Genomic DNA, 7,361 nt, shown 5'->3' with positions numbered 1-7,361 from the left:
AAGATAATTAATTCTATGCTCCTAAATCCTATTTTTTGAATACACTAATCCTGAAGAATATCATGATTGCATTCATTTGTTCTCCCGCATTTACCATAGGCGAACCAGTGATTCGGAGCGCGTATCAAACGTGATTTCAAGCTTCGTTGCGTCATAACTTCTATAGTATCCATGGTTCGCCGCTAGAGGGCGATGATCTCTGTGAATGTTTTTTTTTTTTTTACCTGATCTCGGACCATTTTCATAAAGTTGTAGACATTTGTACACTCACCGGCCACTTTATTAGGTACACCTGTCCAACTGCTCGTTAACACTTAATTTCTAAGCAGCCAATCACATGGCGGCAACTCAGTGCATTTAGGCATGTAGACATGGTCAAGACAATCTCCTGCAGTTCAAACTGAGAATGGCCAGGCTGGTTCGAGCTGATAAAAGGGCAACAGTGACTCAAATAACCACCCATTACAACCAAGGTGGGCAGAAGAGCATCTCTGAACGCACAGTACGTCGAACTTTGAGGCAGATGGGCTACAGCAGCAGAAGACCACACAGGGTGCCACTCCTTTCAGCTAAGAACAGGAAACTGAGGCTACAATTTGCACAAGCTCATCGAAATTGGACAATAGAAGATTGGAAAAACGTTGCCTGGTCTGATGAGTCTCGATTTCTGCTGCGACATTCGGATGGTAGGGTCAGAATTTGGCGTCTACAACATGAAAGCATGGATCCATCCCGCCTTGTATCAACGGTTCAGGCTGGTGGTGGTGGTGTCATGGTGTGGGGAATATTTTCTTGGCACTCTTTGGGCCCCTTGGTACCAATTGAGCATCGTTGCAACGCCACAGCCTACCTGAGTATTGTTGCTGACCATGTCCATCCCTTTATGACCACAAATCCACAATGTACCCAACTTCTGATGGCTACTTTCAGCAGGATAATGCGCCATGTCATAAAGCTGGAATCATCTCAGACTGGTTTCTTGAACATGACGATGAGTTCGCTGTACTCAAATGGCCTCCACAGTCACCAGATCTCAATCCAATAGAGCATCTTTGGGATGTGGTGGAACGGGAGATTCGCATCATGGATGTGCAGCCGACAAATCTGCGGCAACTGTGTGATTCCATCATGTCAATATGGATCAAACTCCCTGAGGAATGCTTCCAGCACCTTGTTGAATCTATGCCACGAAGAATTGAGGCAGTTCTGAAGGCAAAAGGGGGTCCAACCCGTTACTAGCATGGGGTACCTAAGTGGCCGGTGAGTGTAATTGTCCTACTATAAAACACAAAAACAAGCCCTAGAAATGAATACAATTCAATTCGATTTTTTTTGTATAGCGCTTTTCACATTATACAATAGTTTAGCACAATAGCAGCTTTAATTTACAGAAAATGTATGTGATCTGATATCAGTCGTGGCTATGTCCAAGTAATGTCCATATAAAATAACACATATTATTCAGACACTTATATTTAATTGTTTTTGATGAGTTGTAGATTAAATAGATCAAACTTAATTTCAATAAAACATTTGCGATTTGTTTTTAAAAGGTGTTGTTTAAGGCTGACATGTGGTTGCATTTACACTGTATGACCAGCAGGTGTCACCAGCGCGCGGTGTTTCGAGCGCTTCGAAACAGTGAATCATTTTGCGAAGTAATCGGTTCAATTGATTCAGAGTTTCGAAAAGATCTCCCATCCCACCTCTCTCTTTTCAATATGGTCTTCCCCATGTTGAAAGTGGCTCCCTGATGCACGTAAAGAATATATGTACAATAGGCCCTATTCCAGAAATCGAGCGAGCAGGAGAGAAGCCCTGTTTCCACCTTGTATTAAGTAAACCGAATTATAATAATGCTATTTAACTCCCAAGTCATGTTAAACAAGCCTGTTAATATTAGATAATTTAACTATAACCGTTACTGATAATAAAGACTATGGTGTAGTTTCTCCTGTCTTGGACCTGGACCAGATATAAAACGATTTTGCATTTTGATGTTAATTACACACCCATTGCAAGTAGCCTATTAGCTTTTCTCTATCTATTGTTGTTTGGTTGAAGGGTGAATTCAGGTTTCACGTTTTTCCAAATCATCTCAGTGACAAAAGTGCCCCAATAATTCACCCCTACATTTATTGTCCTGTTTACTGTTTTCCAATTATAATAAATAAGACCTGAATGGCCTATATTAAGATGAGTAATGTCAAAAAGTGGGTTTCATGAAGCTTGTTTACCCAATATATCAACAATTTCATTACCATATTATTATTATTATTACATGAAGTTTTTTGTCCAATAATTAGAATCTGTGTTTTTTTTTCTTCTTCAGAATTAAGATGTAGGGAATGGCTTAGTTTTTCAGGTTTTTATATCAGCATATGCATTCCGTTAATTTTGTGAATTGTTAAATTTCGTCGGGGGTGACTGATTATCATCAGCATAACAGTGAAAACTAATGCCATGCTTCCTCATGATATCTCCAAAGGGCAGCATACAGAGTGAACAGCAGCGGTCCTAGTACTGAGCCTTGTGGTTCTCCATACTGAACTTGTGATTGATAAGACATTTCTTCATTTATTGCTACAAAATGATAATGGTCAGATAAGTATGATGTAAACCATGCTAATGCAATTCCACTATTTTGAGTCTATTTTAAAGAATGTTGTGGTCAAATGCAGCACTAAGATCAAGTAACACTAATAGAGAGATACAACCACGATCGGACCACGATTCTGAGGCAACGGCAGTTATCAATTATGAACGAGTTGTCTCAGAGAGTGATTCATTCATTTTGTGTTGACCGGCATGCGCACCATTCCATGGATTTGTACTGGAAACAGAAATGATTTCTTCACCTTCTGAGTCTGAGTCTTTCGTTCTTTTGTCACGTGACATGACAGCCGTATTGGATACAGAAGTTAATTAATAGATCCGTCCAGATACTGATGAATGCATGAACCCATGAACACATTCCTTACAAACAAGCATGTAGTTGGTTTTTGTTTGTTTGTGTTTTTACTACTGTTAAAGGTGCATTATGCAACATTTCATGTTAAAAATAGCCGTTTTTCTAACCCATACATGCTTAAGCTTAAGCCTGATGGGCTGAACGAGCCCTTCTCTGATCACTGAGATTGCCTCTGTAATCCTGTACAGTAAAATAAATAAGAGGGATTTGGGCTCGAATTTGAGACTGGGTGTGACGTCATGCGTGTTCATGCTCGCCTGGCAATGTCTGGCAGGTTTGTGTATTCGCCGCCATTCTCCGTATCAGCGAAGACAACTCGAGCGACACAACTTTAGTCAACTTTACACAAAAGTAGTAGATGGATTCAAAGAGACCGGCTTGTAGTTCATTCCAAACCCCAACGCAAACTCCACGTAAGACAAAGAAAATAAAACTTGTGTCTAGTGCCAGGCGTCAGAGTAAGACGAGAGTCGACATCGGGAAGCTTTCAACAAATGGAGAGATCTCCGGTCAGCTCTAGGGCTCAAACGGGATACAAAGTAATAACTTATATTGTTCATGAACGTGTTTCCATATTAATACAATCATAAGTGGATACAGTAAACACATAAAACAGTTAAACACGGAGATAGATGGAAACAAAAACCGAAGTTTTCCCCCTCACACACACATACAGTAAGTGTGTGATTTACTCAAATGTCTTTCGTTTCATGTATTTAAAATGACTTGCAGATTTATAACTTTATTACCTCATTATGACTGTATCTTTTGTTACAGTCATAATGAGGTAATGAACAGCTCGTGCAAACTTGCGTGTGTGTGATCCATGAGTGCGCACACCTCTGGTTGCAGTTTCGCTTGTCGCCAGAGGGGGTGTAGTTCTGCAAAAACTCAGAGGCTTGTGTTTTGCACCTTTAAAGTTACGTGATGCATTTCTGGTCTAAAATTTCTACCAGTTTACAAAATTGTGAATTTCTGTCACGATGGTTCTTTTCCATAACTCGTCCTAAATCGTCCACAATACCACTATTTGAAGGGACAGCCATTTGTAGTGGTGTCTGAAACCACAGTGGACGTTATTGAGTGCACTCATTCAATCCCATAATGCACCGCAAGAACGAGTGTACACTCAACGGCTAGAGAATACCCATAATGCACTGTGAGAGTCACGTGCCAAATGAAGAAAGCTAGTTTCCATGACGGATTTCAAGATAAATCTTTTCATTACTACTGGAGCTGCCAGTTTCCTGTTTCAAATGATTATCAGGCACCAAACGCAAACTACGCAAAAGCAGCAGCCCGAAGGAAGAAGGAACGACTCGGATTGGGAGGTGAGGTGAACTAACAGACTGCATAGCCTTAAGACCCAGATAAGCAATGACTTATTCGTTCTCATAATTTGGCCTGGGTTGCATTATAGTTTTTTTCTTATTCTAAATGTGGTCGTTTGTGTTAGTTAATTGATATTTTGACATTTCGTCTACATCCAACGCACATGGCACCCTTTAGCGTCAATATGAGACGCAGATATATATGGGCCAGACGGCGCCTCCTAGTGGTCTAACCCTAACCCTACCACACAACTAAACCTACCCATAACCGAAGCGTGTTATATGAGCCCGTTCACATCCCAAAGCGCCATATAGGACGCTTTTGCAAAAGCGTAAATATCCAACGCACATGGCACCCTTTAACGTGAAATGAGACGCAGATATATTTGGGCAGAAGGCGCCCCCTAGTGGTCTAACCCTTACCCTACACCATACCTAAACTTAACCATTAACCGAAGCGTCTCATTAGACGTTAAAGGGTGCCATGTGCGTTGGATATTTACGCTTTTGCAAAAGCGTCCTATATGGCGCTTTGGGATGAGAACGCGTTGGTTATATTGACGCTAAAGGGTGCCATGTGCGTTGGATTTAGACGAAATTTCAAAAGGGTCACTATATGGCGCCCTAGGATGAGAACGCGTTGAACATTTCAACTATATTCAGCTGAAATTAAGAAAAATGACTTGGAAAAAGAAGATGAATACATTTTGCTAAACGAAACTCAAAGATCCGAGTCAGTGAAATGATCCGAATTCTGCATGTATTCTATAACAACGTTCACATGGCATGAGAAATTCACAAAAACCATGCGACATCCAATCAGAGCAGCCAGAAACAGATTTCCAGTGATTCGATTTGAATAGGATTTCAAACCCCAAATGAATTTAACTCGAAATGGGTTTGTAAATATCTAATTTCATTTCTAAATCTTATCGAATTTCAATCGTATGTGCAAAATTTTAATTTGGTCTGACAGTCTGAACAAGGCTTAATCATTCAGTGTTTCCATAAATCTTTGGAATGCACTAAAATAGAGCAGACATCTTGAATGAAATTGTATACGTTATATATTCAGATGATGGGATTAAGTGTGCCAGCTAATTTTGGAGAAAGAGATGGGGAGGAAACAATATGGCTCTCAATAGTACACTGCGGAGAATATGGAAACATGACGCTGTTAAATGTGACCATTGCAAGGAGAAAGAGACATTAGGACATTTGATGATAATCAGTGATAAATATTATAATGAAAGGATGTGATTTCAGAAAAATGACTCTGGGAAAAGAGCGAGGATATATTCTTTCCTCTATAAAATTCAGTAGCATCTTTGTCACTTTAATGTGTTGTCATTATCATCCGTCACATTTGCAAATTCCAAATTAATCTATTCTGTCCTTGTTGAAAGAAAATGACTCATTTTTAGTGAAGGACATGTCCCTTTTTGTGCAGTCAGTCAACACTTCACAAACAAGATGTCTGATTCATTTATTTTGTTCATGAACAAGTGCAATTGGGTCACAGTCTATTCGAAGTAATGACGCACCATAGAGGTTTTCACAGCAAAACACATTTTAATTCCATATATTTAGGATTTTATATTTAGGTATTTAGGATTATGTTTTGTGCATGTTATCTTTGCATTGCACCAGCTTTCCCTCCAAACTGAATGGATGAATGCCCTGTCCTTTCTCGTTAAGTTTTCAATCTCAAGTTCCTAAAACCAATGTTTTTCAGTCCCTCCAGGATTACGCGGGCCTTTTTTGTGATTGTTGCGGCCTAAAATGCCTGATGTTGCGGCCGCTTTTTTAAAAAGTTGCGATAAAAGTTGCGATGTTCTTCTGCATGTTTTTATAGGTTAAAACGGCAAAGATAGATAGATTTTTAACTTAAAATGCCCATATTATGCTTTTTGGCTTTTCCCCTTTCCTTTATTGTGTTGTTATATTTTTTGTGCATGTTATAGGTTTACTAAGAGAGAAAAGTCCAAAGTCCACCCCAAAGGGACTTATTATGTCCCACAGAAAACACTGTTCATCATCTGCATCTGCTCTATTGTAGTCCAGAATTGACTTAAGAGACAGTCACACACTTTGTAACACACGAACAAACAAACTAACCATTAGTAACCATAAAAGGCAAAACAAACAATTTGAAGACACAGCAAAACCTAACAAACTAAGCTTCTTTTTTTTAAAACAAGATCTGCACCTGCAAAAAAGTCAATGTGCAGAACCTCACAAACATTAAGCAGCATTTATGTTGAAAGATGCCAATACTTATAAAGTGCAAAATACAGTTTTAGGAATAGCCTCTAAAGTTAAATGGTGGAAAAACCAAATGTTTGATAATGTATTTTAATATAGCTAATATAATATAATATAGCCGCATATCCAATAAAGCTTTTTTTTTTTTGTCAGACAATAGAACGAGTCGGCTAGCTATTTTTTATGTGTAAAATTTTCTGAATTGAGAGAGTTCGGGAACTGGGTGAACTAATGCACTGTGATAGTGAGTATATTACAAGTGATAAACACGTCTTTGTCAGTCCACATCTGCTGCGTCTTCTGAACAAAACAAGTGAGTTTGCTGACGTATGACGACGCTTTGCAGGAGACCGCGGTGCGATGATTCGTCAAAGTTGCAGAAAAGTTGCGGTGATTTTTCAAAATTGCAAGGCGCACTGAATTCACGTGGATTTGTTGAAGTTGCGTTAATAGTTGCGATCGCGACATCGCGAAATCCTGGAGGGACTGGTTTTTAAATTCATATTGCCAAAGCATTTGCAAGGTCGCTAAGGTTGATGAGCATCATAACTTTGAGAATGTGATGACTGATATAGTGGTTATATCCATTCAGTACAGTATGTCCAACCCAATGAAATGCACCTGTGCAGTCCACACTTGAAAACGGTTTGCTCATGCTATAGCTGCTTTCACAGGCAGGAGAAACCATCAAAGAAGTCGCACGCTTGAAATTGAGATTCAAATGGGAAAGACTTCAGTGAATAAGAAATATGAGTCAGTGTATGAAAATGAACAAAACTGATCCGTTCAATTTA

The sequence above is a fragment of the Pimephales promelas genome, chromosome 19, assembly GCF_988280905.1.
Source record: "Pimephales promelas chromosome 19, fPimPro1.hap1.1, whole genome shotgun sequence".
Classification (NCBI taxonomy): domain Eukaryota; kingdom Metazoa; phylum Chordata; class Actinopteri; order Cypriniformes; family Leuciscidae; genus Pimephales; species Pimephales promelas.
This window is presented reverse-complemented; position numbering follows the sequence as displayed.